Source organism: Eleutherodactylus coqui, chromosome 6, assembly GCF_035609145.1.
Source record: "Eleutherodactylus coqui strain aEleCoq1 chromosome 6, aEleCoq1.hap1, whole genome shotgun sequence".
In the NCBI taxonomy this organism is placed as follows: domain Eukaryota; kingdom Metazoa; phylum Chordata; class Amphibia; order Anura; family Eleutherodactylidae; genus Eleutherodactylus; species Eleutherodactylus coqui.
The window spans coordinates 170,842,026-170,856,721 of NC_089842.1; the positions used below are offsets into that span (position 1 = coordinate 170,842,026).

Below are 14,696 nucleotides of genomic sequence, written 5' to 3' on the forward strand. Positions count from 1 at the left end.
GGGCCCCTCTCTTGGATGTGGACCCCACCTGACTTCCTATTCAGCCACATATAGCCACAATCTAGTCCAAATGGCATTGGCCAAAGGGTAAGACATTTTCAGATCTGTAGTAAGGATTGCCTTTCCACATTTCACTTCTTAATGGTGTATGGACAGTTGGTATACCGACTATGACCCCTTGTTGATGATGCAATAATTTACATCAAGGAAGGGTTATTTTATGGGTCCTACTGACCTCTAAAAACTTTTAATTTGAAAGCCCCATAACATTGTGTAACAGTGTATGATGGAGCACTGCTCATGGTGCACGCATTGCTCATCTTCCTGTCATCCAGCTGTAGACTTTCATAACATATTCGGTAGCTTGATACAGTCATATGAGTCTAAATTTGTATTCAATGAATAATAAAGCTAACGATACTATTTTTTAACTAGTTTTTATATGGCTTTTGACACAATTAGTTATCTAAGGATTAATTGTAACCAGGATGATGGTCCAATACTTACATATAGACTCAACTCCATGGCTAGGCAATCTGCTTAGACAATAGTCAAGGACTAAACTTATGTCCTATAAGGGCAAATGGCCAATATAGAAGGTGAGGGGTCCCTTTTTGGGATCCCTGTCAATCAACCAGAACGGAGAGACCACTGTGTATGAACAGTCGGGTAGACTTGAACAGTCTTTGTCTTTGTTGAGACAAGCCCCTTTAACAGTACAGTAAAGGGATTTTACACCCAGAGAGTGGCATTGGGCAAATTTAAAAGTTGAGGTTGAACTTGAATCGTCTGGGCTCCATGTATATTAGTTTTGTGTTATGTGGCAGAAGGACTGTCAGCCCCCTCAGGCAGCGGGGCCCATGTGTGACTGCTAACTCTGTACCTTATGGCTACACATTTACAAGGTATTTTTTAGAGCAAACATCTTTAGATCCTTCTACAGTTTATAAGGGCTGGTGAGTTGTGATATATACTATTAAGCCCTAGTCCTAGGGGTCTGGTTAGATCTTTAATAGCATTGTCTCATTAGGACAACCACTGTCCATATTCTATATTAAGACACATGAATGTCATAGAGAGTGGTCCCCCATTCAGGACCCCTACAAGTTCTATGAGCTGCAGCTCTGTTGGACCCAGTGGTATAGTTGCCATGTAATGTAACATGTAGTTGCAGTTGCTGGGGAGTTCAGAAATAAGTCGTCTTCATGGGAAGACAACCCCTTTAAGAAGTTATTAGTTGGAACTATTACACCCTATAGTCTACCGTGTAGTTTACATCTTTTTCTCATTCCAATTTCATCAAAAACAATCAATCAAAAAATATATGCTGAATGCAAGCTACAGCTTTATATCCATTTTATAATGAAGACAACTGACATGACTTAAGCAACGATGAAGGCATAGAAGTCATTGTGGATTATTTATATTAATATTTTAACCCTTAAGGACCAAGTGCAGTAAATATGCGATGCTTGGTCCTAGGCTTTAATCCCCACCGATAGCAGAAGTACAGCGCAGAAGTAGGTCGGATTCAAGAAAAAGCAGGTCAGGTTCTCAGCTGTTGGTCACAGTTTTTAACCACTTCTACCTTCTCCTCAATGAGTGCTATGTACTAAGAAGTGAAAGTTGAAGCATTTCTTCCACTATGCGACCCGGTGATCATGTGACTGCTGGGAGTTCCCTGTTACAGCAGAGCTGCAGGGTTCTAGCAGACCCTGTTCAGCTCTGTTATTGACTACTGTCACTATAGCGGGATGGGTTTTCCTGTAACTGGGGCTCCTATGGATGCTGCTCCTATGAACGGCCCAGCTACAGAGGAAAAGTGTCAAATAAGAAAAAAAAGACCATGTGAATGACCCCCTTAGGATAATAAATGTGACATCATGGGGGTCATAGATGGTAAAAAATAGTTACAAAAATAAGTTTAAAAAAAATCCAGAATGAAATAAAAAACGCACATAAAAAAGAAAATTACCCAAAGCATATGCCAACCCAAACCGTCACTATATGCGCCCTTATATTATATATTAATATATAATATATATATATTATATATCAAAATGTCCTAAACAAAATGAGGAACCTAATCCCATACTTTATTTTTGTGTAAATTTACTAATTAAAAAAACAACTATGAATTTTAAAAAAAGCAATTTACCTACTTACTCCCAATAAAACTAAAAAACTGTAAAAAAAAAAAAAAAAAAAAGCCAGTGTAAAAAAGATATAAAAAATAGCCCTATATGTCATGGAAAAAAAATGCAGCAAAAGTAATTTTGGTAACTGAAGGGAAAAAAAAATAGGGCAGTAAAACCTCCACATGGGTAAAATCCCTAAAAAGTGTCTGGTCATTAAGGTGGAAAACAGCCTGGTCCTTAAAGGGTTAATATAACAGAGCATTCTTCATTGTTACGCATCTTCTAAGGTGTATTACAACTAATTTGGTATACTAGAGAACTCTTGAAGGAACTTGATCTCCAGTAAAACCCTGCCCAAAATAGTCTGCATCAGCTAAAAGCGTGCAACCAGTGGCAAAGAAGATAGAACTGTAAGGAGCCTAAGCCAACACCACATGTTCATCTACTCTGCCCCTCCCTATGTATTACTGTAACCGAAGTACATTCTCTACGTCATAGCCTACAACACACGCTCTTATCCGTGGCAAACATTCAAACTACAGTATATGGCATTTCCTTATTCTGCAAGATCTGACTAAATCACTCACAACAACACAATATACGCTTTATTTAACCCCTAAATGACACAACTTTTTTTTTTCATTTTTGTTTTTTCTTCCCATATTTCAAAAATCATAACTCTTATATTAATCAATCAACGTCGCTGTATGAGGGCTTGTTTTTGGTGGAATCAGTTGTATTTTCAATAGTACTATTGAATGTATCATATAATATACGGAAAAACTCTTAAAAAATTCTCAGTAGAGTGAAATGGAAAAAAAACACAATTCCGCCATATTTGAGGGATGGAGTGGTGGGAGTCTTGTTTCTACGGTGTACACACTGCTGCAAAAAGGACATGAGAACTTTATTCTATGGGTCAGTATGATCACAACAATATAGCAAAAAAATAAAATTGTTACTGCTTTTAAAAATAATATATCTTTGGAAAAAAATTAAAAGCTATTTTCTGCCATCTGCTGACAGCCATAGATTTTTTATTTTTCCGTCGACATAGTTGTGCGAGGGCTCACTTTTTTGGGGGACATCCTGTAGTTTCTATTGGCGCCATTTTAGAGTACATATGACTTTTTGTTAGTTTTGTATTACTTTTCTTCTTGGAGACAGGGTGACCAAAAAAAAACAAAAACGTGATTCTGGTGTTATTTTTTTTTTTGACGACTATCACCATGTGGGGTAAATAATGCATTACTGTGATAGATCAGACACAGCGAGACCAAATATGTTTTGCATTTTTTTAATTTAGATTTTTTGAAATTATAATTATGGCGAAAGAGGGAGAATAAACTTACATTACCTTTTATTTTTTTTAATAATACATAAGACAAGTCTTACATTATACCACAATCTATAGGCAATCAGCAAGGGCAGCCCTGGGGGCTTTTAGAAGGCCTCCGGCTGTCATGTCAACTGAGTAGCTGCCCGCATGATCTTATCGTGTTCAGCTGTTCGAGACCCATGAACATCAATTTAAATACCTTCTAATGCTCATTTAAATGTCACTGTCAGAATTGACCACGGCATTTAAAGGATTACCAGCTCCGATCAGCTGTGGTGCTGGTCGGAGCTGTTGCGGGCGGGTGTCAACTTTAAGATCCCCTCCATGCAAACTCCAAACCTCCATGATGTAACTGTACATGGAGCGTTAAGAGGTTAAAGGGATTGTCTGGTTACCAGACAACATGCCCCCTTTAATGCCCCTGTGCGAAAATAAGAAAAGGAGACGTACTTACCTGTTCTCTGCCACCATGATCCAGAGCTACAGCCCTGCTGTAGTCCTGGTCTTTGTTGCTGCTGATGTCACTGGAAGTTAGGTGACCGCTGCAGCCAATCAGAGGCTGCAGAGTCACCGTTCCAAACTCCTGGCATCATGGCGCCCAGGAGGTTAGCCTCGTGCCAGGAGAACAAGTATGGTGTTAATCATGTTGTTTTCAATTGTGTACAGCTTTCGAAGCAAGGATTGAAAGAATGACGCAAATGTAAAACTGATTTGGGGTGAATTCTATTGTTTTTTATTGTACAATTTCATATCAGCAGAAATAATTTCCTCTTTTATTTTTTTGACTCTGCTGTTGGGAAATCAAAATGCACTGGATAACACCTCAGGGCGACAGCTGTCCTTTTGGTTCAGGCCCAAGATTGAGAGTAAGACTTGTATTTCCTTGATGGTTGAGGTCATGATAACATTTATCAAACATAACCAGGAAATGGTCATCATAGTATGAACAGCATTAAATATCTCCTTGTAGGATGTGACATACAATATTTATTTAGTTTTTATTGAACTTTTTGAATTGGCGTACGTTTTCCTTGCTCTACAGTTTATATGCAGTCATCGTAGCCTAGTATAATGTCTGGTAGTTACCGTATTTAAAGCGACCCTCCGATTCTGGACAGGCAAAGATGGCCGTACTGCTTTTTTGACTACCTGATGTACAATGTACATTAGTATGCATTAGCAGTTCAAGATACAACATGCTGCTATGACTGGCCAGTACTGCTTTTTTTGGGCAATCAAAGCAAGGTGTAATATCTAAGGCCACTTTCCCATATACGCTTTTTACCGCGGTTACCACAGCGCTTTGAACGCTGCAGTAATTGCAGTATAGTGCTCCCATTGATTTAAATGAAGCTTCGCAGACATGCGCTTTCAAGCGCTGTCTGCTCTATTTTACCCAATGATGGGGTGCGTTAAAAATCGTTGTCAGACCCAGTAACCTGTGTCCGAAAACAGCAGCAATAAGAATGTCGGACAAGTGCAGGAACTGAACGGATCCCATTATAGTCAATGGCGTCTGATTGGCACAGTTTACGTCCGTTACAAGACGGATCTGTTCATCCAGGGGTTCCTGTTTTTCTGCTCCCATAGCGGAACATGAAAACGGAATCCCTAGCGCAAATATGAATTAACCCCTACGGCTGGGGTCACATAGGGCAGAATTGCCACGGAATGTCTGTGCGCACTTTCTGCACGGAAATTCCGCTCGCGTTTTTAATCCCGGGGTGAGCCAGCAAAGTGGACGAGATTTGCAAAAATCTCATCCACACGCTGCAGCCAATCCATTGAAGCCAAACCGTGCTGAAATTGACATGCAGCACGGAATTCAGATCTGCAGCATGCCAATTCTTTCCACGGCAAAGTCGCTCCGCAGCGAAAGGCCATGGGTTTTGAAGCTGCATTCTTCCGGCGGAAATCTTGCGGAATTTCCGTGCGGTCATTCGGCGAGATTTCCGTCCCGTGTGACCCCAGCCTACCAGGACAGGTTACCAGAAACTAAAGATACATGTCACAAATGTTTACATATTCTCCTTCAACAACAGAGTTATGTAAACAGAAACTAACAGCAAGACTACTGTTTAACCAGATCAGCCAGTCGTCACCCTGTCCTTCTTTGCCGTAAGCTAGCATTGTGTCACACAGTCTCCCCATGTCTTTAATGGGTTCATTAGAAAATAAAGGCCATCCATTAACGATAAAATCCTGGCAGGATGAAGGCGTTTGTAGTTCTACAACAATGTCCGACTTGGTCTACTTCCAACAGTAATGGTTATTAATCAGTGAGGGAATACTTTTACACTTGACTGACTAGATGGGATAGAACTATGCAGGCCAAACGTAGCATAGTAATGACACAGATGACTAGTGCGGCGGCGGCGGAGTGTGTGCGAATATGGTTGTGCCAAGAAGTTTGACAGACAGACATGTTTGTATGATGTAATATGAAGCTTGTGGATAACAAATCCCTGTGCAGCTCATAATTCCTGCATATTGCTGTCCTGGTAATATATAGAGCAGCTCTGAAAACAGAAGCTGAAAGTAACCAACTATTATCAAGAACTGCAAACCACTGATTCATGCACCTGGTTTGGATACAGAGTGACGTCAAGAAACAATCAAACATGTATATTTATCATTATTAGAGATGAGCGAGCGTACTCGGAAAAGCACTACTCGCTCGAGTAATTGGCTTTATCCGAGTATCGCTGTGCTCGGGGCTATAGATTCGGGTGCCGGCACGGAGCGGGGAGCTGCAGGGGAGAGCGGGGAGGAACGGAGGTAAGATCTTTCTCTCCTTCTCTCCCGCCCGCTCTCCCCTGCTCCCCGCTGCGACTCACCTGTCAGCCGCAGCGGCACCCGAATCTTTAGCCCCGAGCACAGCGATACTCGGATAAAGCACATTACTCGAGCGAGTAGTGCTTTTCCGAGTACGCTCGCTCATCTCTAATCATTATAATGAAACATATGGGGAAGAGGCTTAAAAGGATTAAAAGAATATCAAATACAAGACCGATAGACTGTTTTATGTGTAGTGCGGATCCTAAAGCAGCAGAGTCATGGATAAGGAGCATGATAAATTACAGGAGTGCACTGAATAAACTGTTCTTGTGGACATGAGTGAGATTTCTGTGCAAGCTCTGTCCGTGTCCGAGATGGACGGGATTCATATGGAAAAAGAACTCATTCATTTCACACAAGCGATTTTTTTTTTTCATTCGAACCGATAGTGCGAGTTTGAAAGATTGCTATTAGAGATGAGCGAGTATACTCACTAATGCACATTACTCGAGCGAGTAGTGCCTTAGCCGAGTATCTCCCCGCTCATCTCTAAAGATTCAGGGGCCGGCGGGGGGCGGGGAGTGGGGAGGAACGGAGGGGAGATCTCTCTCTCCCTCTCTCCCCCCCCCCGCTCCCCGCCGCAACTCACCTGTCACCCACACTGGCCCCCGAATCTTTAGAGACGAGCGGGGAGATACTCGGCTAAGGCACTACTCGCTCGAGTAATGTGCCTTAGCGAGTATACTCGCTCATCTCTAATTGCTATATGTCCTATTCTGTTCTGACTTTAGGTTGAGATTAGGTCACATGGACAGGATGTCCGTTTGCTTTCCAATGTGAGTTGCGCCCGAGAATCTCAAGCGCAACACAGTCGTGTGAAAGCAGTCTAATGTCCTATTTACACAGGACGACAGTCGTCTAAACGACTGAACGAGCGCTGACGTCACCGCTCAGCAAGAATATACATTTACACTCAGCAAGAATATACATTGCTATACATCTTAAGATAGTGATGTTTTAAATCTTGTGCCATTGCAATCTCAGGGAGACAATCCACTTTATATTACTGGAGTCCTTCAACCTCTTACAAGGAACAACTTTAGTAGGTTGTACCACTATATAACAGCATCTCTTGGGTGCACATTCTACCCCTGTATTGTTTAGTTTTATGTACTAAATGTTAGCAGTATGTTACTCTTATCTTGGCATCTGTGGAGACATGATGATCCAAGACTGTTTTATATTGTTATGTTGCTTTAACTGGTGTATATAAAGAAAGCCCCATTTACACTAAAAGATGATCGCTCAAAATTCGCTCAAACTGCATATCACTGACAGCTCAGAGAACAGCTGCTTTGTATATGCAAACAGCTGCTTTGTTCTCGAAGCTTTCAGCTCGTGTCCCGCTGAGAAGTCTGAGCGGGATACCAGCTGAAAGAATGCTATCAGCGGTATCCCACTGAGAACTCAGCGTGCGGCGCTGATAAGAGTCATTGCTGACTTTTAGCTTGCTAAGAATCAACGATGAACGAATAGTGTATGAAAAGTGCATGATGGTCGCGCATTTAGCCGCAACGGTTATCGCTCAAGAGATGGATTTTGAGCGAATTTCGAGTGATAGTTGTTGTGTCTAAATGGGCCTTAAGTTTTAACACAGCATGATGTTTACCTATATTAGCACTTTTCATTGGAGGGCCTAGTTGACCATGTACTACTCTGAGAGTCCTGTTCCTCTAATGCATGTTGCATCCTACCTACATGCATGTGTTACATTATGTAAGACTAATGTCACTTTAATGTCTTGGCGTGTTTCACACTTACTTTCACACTTAGAATTGAATAATCAAGTTTCGACCACTTTACTTTTCCTATTTAGTACCTAAGCAATGGTCGTGCCAAATTTCACATATGTACAATACCAGTAAGTTAGAAAATTAGATTAGGTAAATAACATAGGGGGTTGCTTACTTTTGCAATTAGAATTGAATAATTGAGTTGCAACCCCTTTACATTTCCTATTTATGACCTATAGGATACTGGTGCCAAATTTAACGTTTGTACAACAGCTGGAAGTTATATAACATAGGGGGTAACTTACTTTTGCACTTAGCATTGAATAATCAAGTTGTGACCCCTTTATGTTTTCTATTTAGGACCTAAAGAATAGTCGTGCCAAATTTCACGAACCTACGAAACTGGGAAGTTAGAGAATCAGATTAGGTACATTCCATAGGGGTAAATTTACTTTGCAATTAGCATTGAATAATCAAGTAGTTACCCCTTTACTTATCCTATTTAGGACCTAAAGAATGCTCGTGCCAAATTGCACACTTGTACGACACTGGGAAGTTACATTACATAGGGGTGCACTTTTGCAATTACCATTAAAAATCGAGTAGTGACCCCTTTACTTATCCTATTTAAGACCTAAAGAATGCTCGTGCCAAATTTCACATTTTTACAACACCGGGAAGTTATATTACATAGGGGCGCACTTACTTTTGCAATTAGCATTGAATAATTGAGTTGTGACCCCTTTACTTTTCCTATTTAGGGCCTAAAGAATGTTCGTGCCAAATTTCATATTTGTATAACATCGGGAAATTGGGAGAATTAGATTAGGTACATTACATAGGGGTGCACTTACTTTTGCAATTAGCATTGAATAATTGAGTTGTGACTACTTTAACTTTTCTATTTAGGACCTGAAGAATGGTCATGCCAAATTTCATGTTTGTACGACACCAGGAAGTTCAAGAACTAGTTCCAAGTCAGTCAGTCAGTGAGTCAGCCAATGAGGGCTTTCGCCATATATATCTATATACTGGCCATTGAGCCATTGGCTATTATGCTTTGGGCAAGCCTATTATATAGTGGCATTACCATGGGAGATCAGGAGGACTGTGTAGCACTATGTGCTGACGATCTTATGCTTTTCCTATTAAACCCTATAATATCCCTTCTGTTGGGCTGCTGGGATCTGTTGTTCTATGGGTTGCCAGGAGCACACCTTCACAAGTGTGGAATAATTGTGCTGGCTGGGTGTGTTGTTCTCAAGCCAGCCAATCTCCACTGGTCTGCTGCATATATATACCAGTCCCTCTGCAAGAGGAAGCTGGCATCCCTTCACTCTAGAGTTTAGGTTTCTTACATGCCTGTTATGTGTTGTGTGTGTATAGGTTTGAACAGTGTCATGTTCAGTTTCTGTGCAAGTGGCCGGACATCATGTATGAACAGGCATGTTTAGTGTATATGTGTGTGAACAGTGATGTGTTCTGTGGGTCTGCGCAGGTGGCCAGACATTAGGTTTAAACAGTCCTGTTCTGTTTTGCATACTACCCCCTAGTGTGTTAGTGTAAACTGCGTCCTATCCTGCTTTGGTTCGTTTTCCACCCTGGACAGTTAGGTCTATAGGTTCCAGTACAGGGCCGTCCCTATCGGGGCGATTGCCCTGCTTGCAGGCAGGTTTCTTGTGGATGTTGTCTCGTTAGAGTAGGGCCCGTGAGACAACGAGTACCCGTGATGTGGGCTCGTGGACTTAAGTGACTTGGCCAAGACCCGAACTAAACTTTGTACATTCTATAGTTATTCATCTGGCTATGTGTACAGGTATGCTTGGTTCATGTTTTGAGCTTTTGTCAGTCTGGGATTTATGTCTGCCAGAGAGTCCCATTTGCAATTCAGCAGTTCAAGTAAAGAAAGAGACGGGCACCTTTCTAATGCCATAGACCTTATAAACAGATTTGATTTTTTTCTCAGGACTTCACATTAACTGGGCAAAGTCCGCCTTGATGCCTCTTTCTTTGGAGAATCCTTTGCTTAATACTGACTCAGTTTGTGGCCTCCAGATTATTGACATATTCAAAATATCTGGGAATTAGATCTCTGATACCTTTAGGTGATCACTAGATTTCAATGTATATCCTCTAATAGAGTATTTTAAATCAAAATTTAAAATTTGGGACTTCCTACCAATCTCAATAGCTGGGTGCATAAATCTAATTAAAATGATAGCCCTACCTAAGCGTCTTAATATTCTGCAACACGCCTTGATGTTGGTCCCATGTTCTTTTTTAGGCCAATTGACTCCCTCATGTCTTCCTTTATCTGGGGAAGCTCTCACCCAAAACTGCAAATTTCTACTCTCCAGAGACCAAGAGAAGATGTTGGGGCTGCTCTTCCAGATTTGTTTTTGTATCATGTTGCTTGCCAACTTGTCCAGCTGGGGAGTTGGATTAGAAATGATCCCTTTCCCAATTCAGAGTCTCACCTGTCATATTTTCTAAAAATCCCTAACTTGTGGCCTATATTGGAATCTCCATCAATTATATCTGGTAAAGGGCTTCCTATACATAGACTGGCTTCACAAATCTATATCACATTACCTCTTAATTGACATTCTGTGTTCTCAAGGCCTCATATCCGTATTATACTCCCATCTGATGTCATCAAAAATTTCTCAAACAACACCTCCTGCTTTATTAAAGTGGAGGACATTGATAGCAACACTAACAGACACTTTAGGAGTTATTAGAATTTTCTTTATTTGTTTCTTCAGCAACAAGCAATAAAATGATACAGTTTTATATATCCATGTTGTTTTACTCCAGCGAGGCTGCTGAAAATGAGTAGAGTATCGTCAGCTAATTGTATCAGCTGCTCATCTATTTACTCTGATTTCTGACATATGATCTGGGAATATGCAGATTTTCAAGACTTCGCTCCTTTCTGAGATCGTAGGAGCTTCTATACCTACAAGCATTGAAATCTGTTTATTTGGAATACTTGATGAGGAGAATTGGTAACATCACATCAGAATATTCCCGAGGGGAACATTGTTAGCCGCGAAAACGATTTCATTGCAACAGATAGATCGTTAAAACCCCTCTCTATCTGTGTGGAGGAAACTAGTTAAAGGGGTTGTCCCGCGCCGAAGCGGGTTTTTTTTTTTTTCAATAGGCTCCCCATTTGGGACGAGACAAACCCAATGCATGTGTTAAAAAAAAAACGTTTAGTACTTACCCGAATCCCCGCGCTGCGGCGACTTCTTCCTTACCTTACTAAGATGGCCGCCGGGATCTTCACCCATGATGCACCACGGGTCTTCTCCCATGGTGCACCGTGGGCTCTGTGCGGTCCATTGCCGATTCCAGCCTCCTGATTGGCTGGAATCGGCACACGTGACGGGGCGGAGCTACGAGGACCAGCTCTCTGGCACGAGCGGCCCCATTCACCAGGGAGAAGACCGGACTGCGCAAGCGCGTCTAATCGGGCGATTAGACGCTGAAATTAGACGGCACCATGGTGACGGGGACGCTAGCAACGGAACAGGTAAGTGAATAACTTCTGTATGGCTCATAATTAATGCACGATGTACATTACAAAGTGCATTAATATGGCCATACAGAAGTGCTGAACCCCACTTGCTTTCGCGGGACAACCCCTTTAAGTCAGTTGTGCCATTTGAATAAATAGTTTATAAAGGATGGAGGGGCCCTGATAAGTTTGACCAGGTCTGTGGTATAATTTCCCCAGTTTCTTCTTATCCTCCATGCTTGCTGTCCTTGGCTATATCGGTACACCAGACAGGTCCCCACTGATGGGTGTGCTCTTTAAGTCAATATATATTTTTATTAGAGACTTTGCACTTGACATATTTACAGATCAATTGGCATGAGCCTCAAAATTATATTACGAAAAGAAAAATCCAATTACAATGCAAGAAAATTTTTTATGTTAGAAGACTAGGAGGCTAAGACTAAGAAGAGTAGGTGGAGCAGAGAAGAAGAAAAAAGAGCAGAGGAAGTCTTCCTGTCCACTGGCGTTGCGGTATCTCCACAGCGGGAGTCACCGCTGGGGAGCAGGAGCCAGCTGACGGATCTCCGCGGTGAGCCTATCTGATAGATAGGCTCACCGCGGAGAATCACGGCAATTCACAGCATGCTGCGATTTGCTGGCCACGAGCGGAGAATCACTATGATTCTCCGCTTGTGCACAAGGTTGCTGCGTGCACTGTTTCCCTCGGACACAATAATACGGGAGATTATTTTTAATTTTTTTTTTATACTAAACGGGATAAAAGCACAAAAAGGGGAATCTTAACATTTTAAGATTTTTTTTTTACATTTTTCTTTTTTTTTTTACACAATTTTTAACGTCTTTTTACGCTTTTCATATCCCTGTTGGGGACTTGTACCATAGCTGCTATGATTGCTATGATAAACCATTGCAGGACTTCTGTCCTGGAATGCCTTATTGCTTGTATTAGTGATCATAGGCAATGGCAAAGCAGGACAACTATAGCTGGGGTCCTTTGGCCATGGCAACCTATCGGCCCTCCCCGATTACATTGCGAGAGTCCAATGACGTCATAGAGGGAGCGCGCTCCCACTGTGAACCCTTTACATGCCGCGATCTACATAGATTGCGGTGTGTAAGGCATTAACAGCAGGAGTCGCTGTCCCGATGCACCCCCGCTGTTGCAGCGAGAGGCCGGCTATCAGTAACAGCCAGCTCCCACTGCTGGATAGCGCGGGATCTCTTCTGATCTTGGGCCAACCCCTAAGGCATAAGTGTATGTCCTGTTGCATTAAGTAGCCCTCTGCCAGGATCTACACTTACGCCCTGTGACGCATTTTTCCATCACTGGCCCCTCACGCAATTGCCAATCACACTCTGGAGGTCTCCTATGTCTATTGAAGTCATTTCCATGCACTGTAGCCTTTTGTCTAATGCTTATCAGACACCATCTTGATGTTCAGATTGGTCCCTGCTTACTCTTTCACTATTCTGTGCTTTTAATCCCATGATGCACCAGCATATCACATGCGCAACTACAGCCAGTACCATTTCTGCCTGCAGGGAGAACACTATAGTTATCGCTACTCTATATATATATATTCACCTAAATAAGTTATAGATCATAAGCAGAGGCGTAACTTGAAGCTCCCGGGCCCCGATACAAAACTTGTAACAGGGCTTCCAACTATAATGCTTTACTCATAGTACTGGGTTCCCTATATGGAGAAGAGAGGCCTTTGGGCCCCCTAGGGCTCCTGGGCCCGGGTGCAACCACATCCCCTGCATCCTCTATAGTTACGCCCCTGATCATAAGTATACAGTCCGGAGGTTTAAATATCATCTCTTTCATTATAACTGTGTGACAGGAGCCTCTAATCAACATCAGTAATCGTAATAAAGAGTTTCTATGCCTCCCTCAAAATATCACACAGATATTATGTTAATTGAAAAACTGACTTTTTGATAGGCAAATAAAGCCAAGTAATTCTCAGCTGGTCAGAATGAAATCACATGATGCACCTGAAGGGAAGGACTCCAAGAGGTTTCAGACAGAAAGCAATAACTAAACAAGGTAACACTAGTTGAGTTATATATGGTGGGAAGCTAGTTTCATAATGATTTTTTTTTTATTTCACCGGAATGGCTCTTTAATAATCAGTGTCCTAAATAGAGATGAGCGAGCATACTCGCTAAGGACAATTACTCGATCGAGCATTGTCCTTAGCAAGTATCTCCCCGCTCGGAAGGCAAGGTTTGGTTGTTGGCGCGGGTGACAGGTGAGTTGCGGCCATGAGCAGGGGGGAGCGGGGGGGGAGAGAGCCGAATCTTTGCTCCCGAGCGGGCAGGTACTCGCTAAGGGCAATGCTCGATCGAGCAATTGCCCTTAGCGAGTATGCGCGCTCATCTCTAGTCCTAAATTATTTAGAGTTGTACTTCAATATTGTTATATATGAATCAGATAACACACGACTTCATGTTTGCTTATTTCTTCATAGATCCTATACTCAAATGTTCTCATATAACAGACTAATTATTGCACATTGCTAATTTTCACCAGATTCTCTCTCAGAAGACTCCAGTGTATTTGTGCTTGGACTGTCCAGGAAACAACAGTGACTTTGGAACTGGTCCAGTTTTGTGCTGTTCAAGAAGTGCAGATCTGATTAGACAATGGGCAAGGAGCAGAATGGAAAGTCATAAAAAGGCTGACTGTGTATATAAAAACAGCTGCATTTTTAATTCATTAGCAGAATCAAGGAACTGCGTCTGCTGCGGAAATCGCCAATACCTGCCTGGCCAAACAATGCTTTGTTATTTTAAGTTTTCTTGCTATTAATAATGATACATATTAGGAAATTCTTTCACTCTATTCTCCTGTGGTGGGAGAATATATCTGTAGACTTTGGAGGGAGCTGCAATAGCAGAATTAAAACACGTATCATCTTCTGCATTGTGCATTGCTTCCCAAAGCAAACAGGCCCAACTATTCCTAACATCACCCAGCCCAACATTTGACATTGCCATTGACTAGCAGTCTATCCATACTGCTACCTTTCTTTCCCCTATGCTTTCAACAAGGACTGGCAGAACTACTGGCCACTGGGTAGGCAAGTTGGCGAACAACCCTCATTAACTTGCCT

At 42.0% G+C, this 14,696-nt stretch overlaps 1 long non-coding RNA gene across 1 annotated transcript in view; it reads left to right on the plus strand.

Moving 5' to 3' along the window:
- Positions 1-14,404, plus strand: part of LOC136632916 (uncharacterized) — a 39,235-nt gene extending 24,831 nt beyond the window's left edge. The window contains exon 3 of the long non-coding RNA XR_010793202.1: positions 14,114-14,404. This is a non-coding gene — a long non-coding RNA (uncharacterized lncRNA). The remainder of the gene's footprint in view (positions 1-14,113) is intronic.
- Positions 14,405-14,696: the final 292 nt, after the last annotated feature.